This window comes from Homalodisca vitripennis, chromosome X (assembly GCF_021130785.1).
Source record: "Homalodisca vitripennis isolate AUS2020 chromosome X, UT_GWSS_2.1, whole genome shotgun sequence".
NCBI classification, from domain to species: domain Eukaryota; kingdom Metazoa; phylum Arthropoda; class Insecta; order Hemiptera; family Cicadellidae; genus Homalodisca; species Homalodisca vitripennis.
The window spans coordinates 133796342-133813403 of record NC_060215.1 but is presented as its reverse complement, the minus strand read 5'-3'; positions in this window follow the sequence as shown (position 1 = coordinate 133813403).

Below are 17062 nucleotides of genomic sequence, written 5' to 3'. Positions count from 1 at the left end.
GGAAATTATGGAGGTTGCTACAAGGGAGGCAGTCAATGAAAATAAAGAAGGTAATAAAACCGACTTGGCTGTATGTTTAGAGGGTCATGGCAGCGAAGGGGCCACTTATCTCTGAACGGATTCGTAAGTGTTACTTCTTTTGACACTTGGAAGATTCTGGATGTTTCTGTGATGTCTAAATACTGCTGTCAGACATGTACAACAGCTAAGGGCAAAGACAAAATCCCTGTACACATTTGCACCAAAAATTATTCTGGAACCAGCGGAGGGATGGAAGTGGCTGGAGCGCTCGAGGTGTTTCAAAATTCCACTAACCGAGGCGTTCGGTATACAACCTACCTAGGAGATGGTTACAGCAATGGTTTCAAGAAGGTAACAGATAGTAAACTTATGGAGATGATGTGGTTGTACAGAAACTAGAGTGCGTCAACCATGTTAAAAAAAGAATGGGTTCTCGGCTTCGAGCATTGAAAAAGAAAAGCGGTAAGACAAAGTTAGCGGATGGTAAAAGCTTGGGTGGAAGGAACCGACTAACCGATAAAGAAATTTACAAAATGCAAGAATACTATCGTTTAGCTATCAAAAGGGCTGGGTCAGATCTGGAACAAATGAAAAAAAAATGTATGGGCGACATTTTTTCATAACATCTCTACAGACGATCAACCACAACATAATCTGTGTCCTTTCGGAGATGTCTTGGTGCGGGTATAACAAAGCTCAAGCTAATAATACCACATACACTCATAAAAATCAATTATCTTATGATGTCATGGTTACCATAAAGAGTATATTCAAAGATTTGGCTGACCCTGAACTTCTGAAAAAGTGCCTTCATCAAAAAACTCAAAATCCGAATGAAAGTTTCAATAATGTTGTGTGGTCGAAAATTCCTAAAAATGTTTTTGTAAGGCTGAACACTTTTCAACTTGGAGTTTATGATGCTGTTTTAAACTTTAATGATGGATACTGCAGCAAGTTACAAACGCCTGGGCCTGAACTTGAGTGAGAAATCAGCTTGTGCACTTCGCGATTTGGATATTACGCGGAAGAAAAAAGCGGACAAAGCGGCTGAAAATATGACAAAGGAAGCTAGAATTAACAGAAGAAAAAGAAAAATTGAGTTGGAAGAGGAAGAAGAGAAAGCAGATGATCCAGCCTATAGTGGAGGGATGTTTTGAGCTTATTGGTGAGTTTTGACTTTAATGCTCATTCTCCGTAACTTTAATATTTTAATACTTAGGTACATTTTCCTCAAAAACTATTGGAGGTAGAGACTTGAAATTTTTTGTGCTTTTGAAGATGGCTATATTCAACAAATACATGCTAAATCAAGGTCTTAAAATTACATTAACCCTTTATAAAAAAATTAAGTAATGTGAAAATTAAAACTTTTAAAATCATATTTTTCCAAAATTCAAAAACTATAGTAAACTTTGTTAAGAAATGTTAAAACAGCGTGTGTTTACTCAATATAGGGTATATAATACGGTGTAAAAATTTCATGTACGTAGTCCAATTAGTTCTTGAGAAAAATGTACCTGAAAATTGGTAATTTAACATTGTCGGGATAGGGCCTTTCCGCTAAACTTAATTTAAATTTAGGTTGCAATAGAGTTAGATTAGTCTATTATACAGTAAGCACAGCCCAAGATGTACAATATTTTAAAAGAACGATATTTAAATGGACAATAGAGCTTTATATTCACCTGGGCTGTAAAGAGCTGCATTATCTTGTTAATTATAAGCTTGGACAGGACTCTAGTTAAAACTCCCTTTTTATTTTGTAATCATTAATGTTTATCTAGTATTATTTTGTTAATAATTCAGTCAAAAAAACATTTAAAAAGGCTTCCTTGTACATAATGCCCTAATCTTTAATGCCCTATTCCAGACAATGATGGCTACGCCTAATGTATCAAGGATCTGAAAAGAATCTACCTGAACTATAGTTTTTTTATTAGGTAATTTACAGGACAAGACATTTATATTTCAACGTTTTCGAATGAACGCTGTTTACATGTTTAGAGAAATCTACTTCCACTCTTTCAGAACAACACGACGAGCTTCCATTAAATCCTGCTCTCCCAGATCTTGTAATAAATACTAATGATTCGTTTCACAAGAAAGGCGGCTAACTACTTTCTGAGCTTCAGGAGCATTTAGTTGATTTCAGCTCACCCTACAGCAGAATCAATGATTGATCCTTGAACTAAATTTTATTCAACTTAACAATCAGTACAAATCTCAATATCATGTACATAAAATGAAAAAAATTTAATGAAAAATGTCTTATTGAGTACAAGGAAAGAGCATACTCAATTGGCGAGGTTTGATTTTTTATTAAAATCATGAAATAAAATAAATATACACGTTATAGTTTAGTATATATGAACTAATTAATCTGGAACTATTTACAAGCAGTACAGAGATCAATATTATATAAATAAGCAAAAAGAACAAATACTAACTTTATAATTTCATAATATGTCAATATGTAATAATATCACGTTAAATTTGTATTCATAGATACTAAATATACCTGTTATTTTTTCTCTTGAATGCCTACCACCATTCATAGTAAGATACAAAAAACTAGTTTTTTCTTATCTTGAGAAATAGTATCTTAAAGGGTGGCCTACGTTTCCTTCAAAAATTTTGAAAAAATAAAACGAAAATGAAATTGCACAACGTCAGTATGATTTATAAGGAAACCTTTTATGTACGGTCACTTTTTAAAGTACTGAGCTGGAACTTCTACTCTCAACAAGCCAACAATAATTATAATTTAAGTCCTTATACTTATTTTGTAGTCTGAGTTATAACACTATGTACTTACTTATTCTTGAATACATTTCTTTAAAGTTTATTGAGTGAAACAGTAAGCTTGGTTTGATAGAATTGAAAAGTGCCACTTTGAAACTATAAATTCAATTAGTTCGTTTTCCAAGAAATCACAAAATCTTCGTCAAAGAACTTGATTTTTTAAACCTTTTTATGGATTTAAACATTAAATTTCGGCTTACTGTTTTAAGTGTATTTTGACGATAAAAGATTCGGAAGGATAATATGATATGTTGCAAAAGGTATAACATCATCATGTGCAGTTATAACGTATGTACTGGACTCCACGCATATTTTGGGTATGTTTGAATCCTTTTCTATTCCTTTATTTCTTAGTTCACCATGGTTTAAATCTAACCATGGTAAATATCAATACTTCATCCAGGCAAATTATTTAAATATTGTTTAGAAGTAATTTATAAGTAGTAGTTTTAAGTAATTTATTGATAGTTTTTGTATATATATATATATATATATATATATATATATATACATACACTCTAATAATTGCTATTTCCATGAAATACGAAACCTATCATTGTAAAGAAGAAATTAGTATCCTACAGCCATAAACTGATGTTATTGATTATAAACCTTAAAGTTTCCAAAGATATGGTTTCGTAAACCTAGTACAAGTGATCTACTGAATGTCAAATCTATATCATTATCTATCTTTACTTATTCAAGGTAAAATTTAAACCAACTACTTTAGTTTTTTGAAATATTTAAGCATATACAAAAACTATTGTGGTAAAAAATAAACATATAACGCCTAATAGAGTATAATTGTGTTCACTTCCTTTATCTAAATGTTTCAAATCTCAATAGTTAAAAATTTGGTATAGATGGCATCAGCAATAATAGGGATACCTTATATATAATGAAGGATTTGAATGCAGCACCTCGAAAGCCTCCTTAAGGGGATTCACCACTGAAAACATACTTTTTTTTAAATACACAATAAAAATAGCTTAACCATTTTTTTTCTAGTGTGTAGTAGGCTAAAAAAATACAAAAATATAAAACGGCCAAATAGTTGTCACATACAGCCTACAGCGAATAAAAACGGGGGTTTTTCACGTTTTTCAGACCATATTTCAAATTGATATATCTAAGAAACTATCCAACATATTGCACTACTCATGGTCTAATTTTGAAGATATGGATCTAATCTAAATATTTAGATAGATTTATCATGGTAGCATTAGTCGTTTTAATAAAATAATTTAGTAAACTTTAGACTTAAAAAAAAACATGCATATATATAAAATTATGTTTCTATTCATCATATATACCTAAAAATCTAATTCTACCTAAATATTTAGAAAAAGATTTACTTAATATGTGGTAAAAATATGAACTTACTATCTCAATTAGTTCCCAAGATATATCGATTTTGTCTGAAAATTTATCGAAATTCAAACTTTCGGAAAATAGCGATAGAAAGTAAACGTAGGTTCAACACTAATATATCACGTATATTTTTTAGTTTATGGTTCTGAAATAAATTTACACAATATATTAGGTCAAAAGGTTGTATTATACATCAATATTAGGTCATATTATTATGTAAGTGTTTAATAAAATATACATATATATATATATATATATATATATATATATATATATATATATATATATACAATGTAAAATAAAACAGAGTTCGGTCGGTGACGTTCAAAAGTCACCGGCACCATATGTTTTCCCCTCCGCTTCTATTTTCCTGGTTTCTTCCTCAAGCTGTGCATGTCTCAACTTCCTTCTGTACTCTGTGAATTTCATCTTTTTGCGTTTCTGTGCCAGTGCTAGTCTTTTATTGTCGAAGCGTTTGGCAATCTTGGCAGCGTTTTTTTCCAGGGCTAAGAACAATTGACATTTGAAAATCAGATATTGCTTGCCTATAGCCTGTATTATACTGGCATACTGCTTCACACACCTGCATCTCTAGTTTTCTTCGAGATGCGAAGGTATTTTTTGGGCATTTTGTCCAAATTACGCCATGCAAAGCCTCGTTGGCGTTTTGTGTTTTTCCGGACACGCACCTGGTGAGTAACGCGTCACTAGTAAGACGCTGGTATAGTGGTAGAATTTTGGCAACCACTCTTTCAGTCAACGGGGTTTTCACATTATCCTTGTGAAGGCCAGGTACTTCACTTTTGGCAATTGCCCGGTTGTAAAAACACCAGGATTCATTTCCCTCCGGGCACTTTTGGTGATTCGGTTTATCGTCAGTTGAGGAGCAATGGGACAGAGTTGCAAGGACAGCATTTTTCATTTTTTTACATGGCCTAAATTGGTTTGAATGGCATTTCTGTAGTAGGTAGTCAGTTTGTTTATAGTTGTTAATTTCAAACTACCATATGATTTCCCTCCCAAGGTTTTGCCCTTTCCGGTGTTTTCCGAAACAATTTTTCGGAGGCCGGTTCCAAGGCGCTTGGCTACATGGTTCAAACATTCTTCCTTTTCAATTGGAGTTTCATAAAGATTTAGACTTGTAAGGTGGCTAAACGTTTTACAGTCACCATCTGACATTAATGTTGTATAACGGAATCAGTGTTCCTCCGATCTTTTCCATATCCGCTCCGCAGCCTCAGTTTCCATAGACGGCGAAGACCCATCAAAGTTTTTTTGGCAATTAGGATTGTGCCTTTCAAACCAAGCTTGAAATCCATCTGTTCCTGAACCCAGCTTCTTTTTAATTTTATCACAAACCCTACAGTATTTTGATAAAACTTCATATTACACTACTAGACCAGTTACCACATCGATACAACAACCGACACCATTTTTTGAGGTGAACCCTCGCTTCTGCCAGCTCCCATCGAAACTAACGGAAATATTTATTGGGACATGGTCATCTAAATTAGTATTGTTTATGATAGAATAAGCTTTTCTTACTTCTGTCCTTGCTTTTTCCAAGGATTCGTTTGCCGTCTTGATGTATTATTTTTCCATTTGTCTCATATGTTGATAATATGCGTTGCAGCTCATAGGCTTCACATTCATTGACATACTGAATGCCTCTAATCCCCTATGACCTTTTCCTAGGCTACGAAAGGTTTGTACAACCCTTCGGTTTACATCGTACGACAAGCGTGAAGTCGTGCCCTCATGTTCAACTGTTTTGTTAGAAGTTTCAAAATTATTTTTGTAATTGCATTCTTGACACCATATGTTGAAAACATGTGCATAACCCTTTGAAGGCATTTGAAGGACTTGAAGGTTCCCTGCACACTCAGGACAAGGAAATTTTTCCATAAAATTTGATAGTTTGTTTCCATCTACAAAAATATAGTTAGGCGCATTGTCGTCAAATGTGACTTCTGTTTTATAGCTATTGTAAAGCGCGAAGCCAGTAGGTTTATCAGGACCTTCATTATCAGTATTAGAACATGAGGTATCTGGTTCAGATGTACTTGGTACAGTAGCATCATCATTAGGTAGTAACATAACCCCACTTTCATCATGGATACCTGTGTCTGTATCAATACTTACAAGACTTGCAGGTTGCACCTCATACCGCTTTGCAATATTGTCCTTATTTCTTCTAGCAACATTTTTTTTTTGTATTCTTGACTCTTCCCATATTTTATGGCATAAACTGAACTAAACTTCACTCAAAACAAACAGCCTGAAACTCAACAGTAGAATGCCAGATGACAGAACATAAATTGTTTTGTTTTTATTCTAATACTACTTCTTCTTCTTCTTCTTCTTCACCATAGAGTAATGAAAATAAAACAGTACAATGATTGATATGCGTATTAAACTAGATTTCAATATCTGGTTTACATATTTATAATGAAATATATAAAAGAAATTATGATGTTTTTAGTAAAAAATAAGGTATCTAGTAAAAATGTGAAATTTTGGACATTGACGCTCTTGCAAAAAACGTTATTTTTCATACTTAGGGTTAAAATATATGTCTTAGGATACTATGTTTTTGTTCAGTAGGTTCCAAATGACAAAATATGACAAAAACACTTTTTTTGAAAATTTCATAATTTTCATAATTTTCAGTGGTGGATCCCCTTAAGACGCCTTACCACTCAACTTTCGTCTAGTGCCAGCTGTAGTGTGAACAGTCTGGTCATTATCCTTCTTACTGCAGGTTTGCTGGTGAAAATTAGTTTTGAAAATAATTACGACGTATAGCAACAAGAAAACGCTTATACCAGCCGCTATTTTACCTTTAATATTTTATTACTATAGTTTATAATTAAACTGATATCAATTCAACATGAATACCTTTAAAATTCGTAGTGTATTTATAATATAAACTCATACAGGCAAACAGCCATCGAATTATTTGAATATGAACATTTCTAAACAAAATTACAGTGTTAGAAATCAAGGCTTAAAGTTTAGTTAGCCGTTTTACAATTCGCACTGTACATTAAGAAGTAATATAAATAAATATTAATGTCAGTTCAAGTCATAAGTAATTAAAGTTAATTTTTCGTTTACCGTTTATCAAGCAATACTTGCTTTACATTTAAGGTTTTAAGAGTTTTACTATCATTAACACATTTTGTTACTTTTAAATTATAAAAATCGTATGGTTTTTAACATTATGTATTTAGTTTCAGTCATTCATAGCAGTTTAGTGGAACTTTGAAAACTTTATGACCAAGAAAATTACAAAATAATGCGTATAACATCATAATTTTTACTAGATCTAATTATACATTTTAAATTAAATATTATTAAATAAAATTACATGTTTTTTACAGTAAATACTACTTAACATGTTTTCAACTTAAAATACATGGTATATCTTTCTTTCCAGTAATGGATCATATACATATAGATTTATATTTATATACACAAAAGTATTCAGATGGAATTACTGTAAAATCGGGTTAAAATTAACTTTACAAAGAGCGATTAACAAAGCTGTACCCTATTTATTCTTACCCAAAGCTAGGTCTAAAATGGAACGGGAACTACTGTATTATTGTTTTAAAATTATTACAACCGAAAACCGGATGCACGAGAGTAATATCTGAATAAAAGGAGATCGTACAAGTAAGACTCATAAATGGTTCTTTTATATTTAGTTTGAAGTATAAATTTGACCAAGCTTATTTTCAGCTCATTTTACGAATTTATTAAAGAATTATAAGTACTTTAATTCTGAGCTAGTGAGATCAAAGAGAGGCTTATACCAAGGAGAGAATTTCTGAATGGAAAGAAAGACGTGCTAGAGAATGGAAGGGGGCGGGAGTGACAAAGTCAAGTAGACTCTCTCGCCATCCCTTCTCTTCCCACCTCTCGTAGAATTGCTCTCATGTCCTTCCATCCGCTCCCAGTTATCGGCAATCTGGTGAGAAACATATGCTTTTATACGTTAATAGGATATATAGGATTAGCCGGATTTTAAGGTTATAAAATCTTATAAATTAATCTATTTTAGAATATCAGTATAACATGAAATATTTAGAAAGAATAGGTGGTTATAACAATAAAAACTATTTTACTTGCTGTAGCGTTTATAAAGCTACATTGATTTATTTTTTTAATTAAAACTAAATAAACATTTTGGGATCGAAATATTGGGATTTAATTTTAGATTAGATTGTGAAATGTCAGGGTAAAAACGAAAATGTAATCCTTTGGCAAGTTAGTACTGGTAGTTTTAAATAGTTAGGAAGGCAGGTTGACTGCCTTGAATTGATTAGAACTTGTTGCGAGTATTGTTCTCCTTATTTGATACAGCTGGACCAATGAGAGAACACAGCGGATGTCCTGATAAGTTGGTTGGAAAGGGAAGTATTTAAGCGCCCGCTCATAATTTTCGCCCTTCTTTTGGTTATTTTCGTGTATTAAGTTAATTACAGTGCGTCGTGTTTCTTAAATTTTTTTCCGCGAGGGATTTTGAATTAAGCACCAAATTTATTGTACGTTTTATTGAAATAGTCTTCTTGATCTGATATTAAATTATTTTTGTCGTCTTTTTTATAAGAAAAAATTAAATTCATAGAAACTACAGAGCAATCTGAATAACTTATTCTAGAGGAACAATAGAGCATAATAGAATCATACAAGTTACATTTGGTAAATACTTACTTGCAAGAAAAGTGAATAAAAATTGAACTTTGTTAATAACTTTAATTGAGACTTGGAAAAGTAGTAATTTATTAATATTTAACTGGAACTGTTTTCTTGTGAATTATTAATTGGAAATTAATTGAACATTAATAATTGTTTGAGAGAGTTGTAATCTGAATTGCAGAGACTTGAAAGTTAAGGTTCAGCTAGTGTAAAGAGAAGTTTACATTTTTATATTTTTGATTTGTGAGTGTACTTAGAAGTGAAGATTTTTATTTTAGTGATTTCCAAGAGTTATTTCATTTTTATATTAAAACTTTATTATTTTATTATACAAGAGAGCTCTGAATTTTAGTTTTATATATTTGATTAATATTTTTATTTCTTGCAAAAGGAATTTATTTAATAAAAGGTTCGTCAATTATTTGTGGAAAATAACGTTATAAAAATTCTGAAACGTTGAACTTATTAATTTGCCAGTTTAAAATAAATCCATTGTTTTATTTAGAACTGTGATTTTTATTTTGGACAAACCAGATAATTTTTAATAGTTAACAAATTTAGTAATACATTGTACTTAATATTCACTAGGAGCTTACTAATCAAAAATATTTTATATCGTCTTTGATGTATTATTGATAAATTAAATATTAATACTCTGGAATATTAATATCTACAATCCAAGTCGTACCAATCCTTGTTAATACAGCTATATTCTATCTTTTACTGTTTGTATATGAACTAAGTCTTCCCAATGTATGTTACTTAGACTCGCTTTCTTTTACAGTGAGTATGTTTCCAGTCCAGTCTAAATACGGTTGGTTTAAATAATTGTATTTTAACAGATAACCCTGCAATAAAATCTAGTTCAAAATAAATATTCTTTTATGATTAGCAAAAAAGGTTGACTTATTAGGTTGCATTACTTACAAGTAATGTATACCTTAAGGTATACGATTAATAGTAATGTATATGACTAAGGTACTAAATATTTAATTAAGTAATGTATTTCACATATTCCTTGCTATCAAGCATAGACTGAAAATAAATAATTTTGATATTACCTGTCGTATAAACTAAAACACGAATATCCCCAAAACGTGCTTGTGAAAAAGAGATTAGATTGTAAAAACGTCGGTTTAGGAAGCGGTATCAGGTAATGAGTCAGTAAATATTACTTTTTTAGTACCATACTCTCTTCATTACCTATTCTAGACATAATGTAAAGAATTTTCAATGTAAAAAATTCAGTTTGTTCTATACCCAAAACTTATCGTTCGGGTTATAAGTCGTAAAAAACTAGGCGTAAAACAGTAATGAACGATTTCTCAGCAAACAATACTTTATAGATTCCACATAACATACTCGTACGACATATAATAAGCTGTAATACAAACGTAGCATCTTATAATCTGTTTAAATAGTATTTGCTATGCAAAGTGCGTCCCAAATTAGTTTAGTAATTATTACATGCACATGAACTGTTAAGTGACTTAACGACACAAAACACCTTTCAAACAAAATACTTCATTATCTCTAATAATTACGCTTAACTTTGTGATGTAGACTAGTTTGTGGATGTATGGTAATACCTGTACCTGTACCTAACTTTCCTACATTACAGTCACATAATTCGCATCCTGTAGACAAGATAAGCTTTCGTTCCGACACCTTATTTTGTAATTCCGTATTGAACTGCGATTGATAGCTTTACACATTTTGCTATCGTGGGAAATATCGAGTGAGTTAAATAAAATATATCCAAGGGGTTTATATAATGAAGTTATTATATACATATAGCTTATGACATATATAAAAAACACTAGCCAGTATTTGTTTTCAAATATAGTGATAAATCAATTTTCACTCATTAACAATATTATTTTGTTTATTAATGTAACATTTTAGGCACGTTCTTAATATTCAATTGTAGCAGATAAGCAAATAGGCTAAGTATATCTCATTTTTATATTTTCATAAATATATAACTATAATGAAACCTCAGTTTAATTCCAGGTAATAAAAACCAAAAAGAATATAAGCTACGGATAAGCATTCGTTCTGGCTACTGTAATTGATATTACTTACATTCAATTTTAGTTGATTGTTTACCGTTGTTCTGAACTGATTAAACATTTCATTTCATTCATGGATTTATATTTCATTTGGCAAAATCCCATTTGATGAAAACCAGACTCCTGCTTTCATTTTTCCTTGTTTAAATTTATCAGCAAGGTTCTTATGGTTAAATTTTTATTAACGTAGTTTTTAAACCACAAAATATAAGTTTGCTTAGATTATGGGGTGTTCATTTGTTTAAATTAAAAGGAAAGGTTTTTCGTAAGGGATAAGGTCAATCATGCTTTTGGGAAGTGTACTGTGGAAGTGTGGTTTGGGTGTACGAAGATTTCAAATTTGTGATAGTAAGAGCTAAATACATCGAATTTCAATAATATTATAAACTAATCAATTTATTTAATAGCTCTTTAAATTGTTGTTGCAATTATAAAGTTATTTCAGTACGCACACATTTATAATTTACTCCAAAAACAGTATAATTGTTATAACAAAATGTTCATATGTTCACGAAAGTAGACGGCATTCAGTTCTAAAACGTATCCAGAAACAAATAAATAACGTACATTTTATGTTATGAACTCCACATTATAGGGTTATCTTTATGTTAGAATAATAAATCGTAAACTAAAACCCTTTTAAAATTCTTTTATTTCAGACACGTGTTTCGGTATAAACCATCTTCAGTGTTTATACTGAAGATGGTTTATACCGAAACACGTGTCTGAAATAAAAGAATTTTAAAAGGGTTTTAGTTTACGATTTATTATTCTAACATACATTTTATTTAAAATAAATAATGTGGATGAAAGAAGGAGATATTACTTCGTTTTAATTATGTTTAACTTCAATTACAACATAAAGGTTAAGTATTATAAAAGAATTACACACAGAGATTTATAAATAGCATATATTTTACACTAATATTACACGTGTTCTAATATTAATTTTTCCGCCGTACACCAACCACCGGTATCGGTAGCGGATAGGTCGATGTCGTTGAGTTTCATCCACCAAAGATTATGTATGATACTGAGAATAGTTCCCTAGCAACTTTGTTAAAGGTTTCGATAGTAATGTTAGTGTTATAGTCGCGTTAAATACTGAACAGAAGACAACATGTGTATATGGGTGTGTGATAGAGTTACATATGCACACTACAATCTGCAGTACGCACAAAGCTGAGGGTATAATAAAATACTTTACGAAGTACAAAAATGTAGTACATGAAACAAAATATTGATTTCCTATGAAGCAGGATTTTGAAACAAGCAATCAATAAGACATCAATTAATCTATGAGAAATTCTAGTGTACTTGCTAACAACAGGTGAGGAGTAATACATAAACTACTTATGTAAATTACATAATAAATAAGCTAACACAATACAAGCAGTTGATCATTAACCTTGAGCAGAAACGCATGTTCGGCAACTTGATAACTAAATCACTTGAAGAAACAAAGCTACACAGGTGTTTGCTCTCTGACTTCCACCAGTAAATTAAATAAGGCTGTGAGATGTGACTACTAATACAGAGATGTGACGAATGAGAATATAAATTTACAATTTTCACTAATTAATATACAAGTAACATATTGTACCGTTAGAATAATTACAATATACAATTTGAGGTATGTATTGTTTAGTAGGATAAAAAGTCTATGGTTAATTTAAAAAGATTTGTGGTGGAGACTGTAGAAGTGAATCTACAACTGTTCCCACTGCACAAATAATAAACAGCGTGAGTAACAAAGAGGGGACATCATCTTTTTTAATGTAACTGTTTATAGTACTATTTTAGATAATGTAACAATTGATGTGGTAAATCAACTGCTTTAATGACGTTTGAGGAGTAAATCCTGGCAATGAATGCCTGACATAACCAAACTGTACGTCTGAAGTGTGGTCAGTGAGGTTCATGAATATTGAGGTCGGAAAGGTTTGGTCGAGTAAAACATGAGCATTTTAATGCTTAGTAAATTGTGTGTGCTAAAATAATTGGTGTGGAATCTGCATGGAAATGTGTGCGTGTAGATGTTCGGGCGTAGAAAGCTTAGAGAGACCTGGATATTGCAATCGTTAGCAATGAATTATGAGTTCCAAAACTAGCCATGTTACATACAGACTGAGTAAAGAAAGAGATGTAAAAAGATAATACTTTTAATAAATTATGGGTGGTAAGAAGAGGAGTATGGCGAATGCTCTTCTATAAATGTGAGTGATGATTTCAGTTGTTCGTTCTATAACCACAGTTCGTGTTAAATATTTTATTTAATTAGTCATTTGTTGCCGAGGCTTCTGGATCGCATTATTGACGTGGGAAAAAATTTTCCTCATCAGCTTTAGATCAAGTAAAGATAGTCACGGCTGTTTTAGATAGAGCTTAGGTGCGAGGAAAGTCATACTAAACCATCGGCTGACTGTCATCCTTTCTGTCGTTGATAGGTGCTGAATTGGTTTCGGCATTTGTGTTTCCTTCACTAACGTGGATTTGAGCTGAAGTTAGAATCTACTTTTACCTTCCGAACTCTTAGTTTTACTATATTCTGCTGTTTAAAGGTGTTGCAGTAATAATAGACTCCGCTATAAAATTAATCGTTATAGTTTAGTGGTTGTATAATAAATGGATAAAAAGGGAAGGTGGGAGTTTGGGCTACGATAGACTGAAAAGTTCACAGGTTGTCACATCCCGGTCTAAGGTCAACAACAGGTCCGTGACTACCACGCCCAGCAACAGCTGACTATATCACCACCAGTTTATATCACCAGGCCAATATTTTCATTAATAACCAGTGAACTGAACGTTAAGAACAGGGAAAGAAACAAATGTAGTTCCTTTACTCTAATGTGATCACTATTGGTATTTAGTTGTATATCCCTTAAAACAATACAATTACCTTTAAATTGAACAAAATGTAAAAGTATCAAAATTACAAACACGTTTTTTAGTCTTCCTTCCAACTAAAATGTGTATTTTTGCCGTGTCTTGAATTTACACAGAAACTCTTGTATATCCTGGGTAATGCAAAATATATAAGTACTATTCCATAGCAATGGTTTCAGTTAGTGCTATTCCTCGCTTTTCAGTTAATTGTATTGTTCTTTTTTTGTTTCAGTTGACGTTGTACAGAGGGTCGATACTAATTTTAGTTAAACTCTCTCCTACTGTGGTGCGTGTAAAATGTCGGTGTACAGTTTGCATTTTCGGTGCAATGTTATAGTGCGTAATCATTCTGATCGTCTTAATATAAAGGTTTGTTTCTTAATAAGTATATTTTGAAGTCAATCGTATAATGAAAGGAGTTCACCGTTATGTTCTGTTTATATTTTAAACTTACGCATGCTTAACTTTATGCACTGACGCGATCTGCAAAATAAAACGAGGATGAATTCCAGTTCTCGAAATATACCGTTTTAATTAGGTAAAATGTTGCAAATGAACAATCATTAAATCATACATCTTAAATAGCAAAATATAAACAAAGCCTTGTAAGTAGTCTTATAAGTCGGAAACAGATGCAGTCATATTCAATTATTACTCGTATAAATTTTGAAAGCCTAAAATATAAAATTCTTGGATTGTTTTAAGATTTTGTATTCAGTAACAGGTTTAGAAAACTGACAGCAATTGTATATCTTGCTGAAATATTACTCTTTTTTATATAACTCGTGAAATTCTTGCATGTCTCAAATATGAAAACGATAGTGTTCTGGTATTAACAAGTCTTACAAAAACTGGCAGCTATTTTCCCCCATAATAGATTATTACTCTGTGTTTATACTTGTGTTAATTCTGAAATAAAAAGGATATGGTGCGTATTGAATTATTCCCAAGATTATATTATTATCATGCAGATATTACATTTAAAAATACTGAGACAAAATACTGAGTGGCAAATCTTAAAATGTACTGAAAAGTATTCAGGGATTTATAATATTTCTCAAGTCTTTAATGGACTGGCAACTAACCATCTGGCTATTTTAAATCATTATCCTGCTTATACGTTGTGTGATTTTCCGTGCCTTAGAGGCGAAAATACAAAACAAATCGATGAAGCAAAAAGTGTGAAAAAGCTATTACACTGCACTATTTTCATTGAAATAGCATAATTCTGCAATATGAAGGTACTGGTTTAAAAGAATGATAACATGATGTTTACAAAACTAAACTGCGTGTTGATAAAAAGGCATTATACTAATAGATTGTTTGCTAATATTATTACTCAATTACATTACCTAGGAACGTTCCTTAATATTCTTACGATACAACACGTTTCAACACTGTGACATTTTAGGGATCTACGCATTAGCGTTTCGATGATTACAATAAAAATCACACATAACAAGACTCAATAACACTTAAACATATACAAATATTGAAAAATTCATTTAACTCCATCAATCAATTCATTCTTCTGTTGACTATATAAAATTCCCACGAATAGTAAAGATTATATATATATATATATATATAATATATATTATTCATTGTAATGTCTATTACAGTAAAGTAATTGAAACAAATTCTTTATAAAAATAAATAGCAAAAATGCCTTCTTAATGAAAAACCTAAATAAATAAAAAAAGAATTTAGCCCTGACGTATGGTAATACATTGAACCACAGTCACCAACATACTTTAAAATGCTGTTTCTTACATAACCGTAAATACTATCGGAGACTAAATATATCGCATAAAACCTTAGACAAGGAGTTTGATGACAGTGGTGTTTAAATTCAGTGTAGTGATAGTCACAAGTACTATCTAACACAAACTAGTAGATCATTCTAAAACAGTTTTTAGAAGCACCTTCCAAACAATAGTCCTACATAGCGGTCAAATTAATCTGCACATTAAATCTGAAACCAATTCGTTGTTTGGAACGTCATTGTACCTGGAAATGATGTGTTGGAAAACAAAGTTCTCAAAGTTCCTTCCTCCATCAGTTGCAAACCGTCTGTCCATCACGCGCGAACATGTAGCTACTATGTCGTAGCGATTTGTGTTTTAGATATTTGCAGTATTTATTTATGTGTTATTTGGTCATGTAGTATGTGTTTTTTTATTTTAACCTACAATGAACCGGTAATGTATGGATACCTGAAGATGTCACAGTGTTTATGAAACCCGTCGTAACGTCGCATTTAATAAGGAACGTCAGAAGATAAACATAAAGTGTATTCATGTTTTGAACGTTCCAGCTGTAGGGTGGAAACTTATATAATATTTATAGTTATTAAAAGTTTTAAATTAAGTTTTTACTGCTATTTATTTGATCTCATCTGTATAGGTAAGAGGTTCTCTTAAAATACGCCAAATTATTATTCAGAATCCTTTCCTTGCAATTGTTTGCGATATAATACTTATCTTAAAATTCCTACATTATAAATAGTACGCAATGTTAAGATAAATTGTATAAAATCGGAAAGCAGTTATTTTTTACTCAAGGACTTGGTGGTGAGCGAGAAGATAAACTACGGAAACCTCTGCTTGAGGAGACAAACTGTATCAGAGGCGATAGTCTTTTGATAGTGATGCAGGATCTCAAATACTGATTAAAAATCACTTTTATCACAGTCTGTAAACTAATGATCTGACGTACCTTAAATTCCATGATCCTTTATCAAAACCTTAAATCCAGTAAGAATCTTGCATATACATTCAAAATGGTTTGAATGAAAACATATTTTTCTATAGAAGCTTTAACTACAAATAAATAGGGGTTTGATTTTCAACAATAATATTTTACAACATACTATGAATAGGGCGAGATGACGGAAAACAAAGAAATTTCGCGAGACATCTTAAATTTTATCCTAAGACAATTAAATAACCTAATAAACACTCATATCGGGCCTTTTTATATTGTAATAATAAAGATTTTTACTACAGTTATGTATTGAGTTATTTTAGGTCTAGTAACACTAAACAATCTCATGTGTGTAGGGTCATAGTCCATTGACCCAGGAAGACACAGTACTAGAGTTAAAACGAACAAAATGGTGATTAGTAAAATTATAAATTTTAGCATTAGTTCGTAATAACATAGCTTGAAAGTTATGATATCGTAATGTTAGCTCTATAAATGAA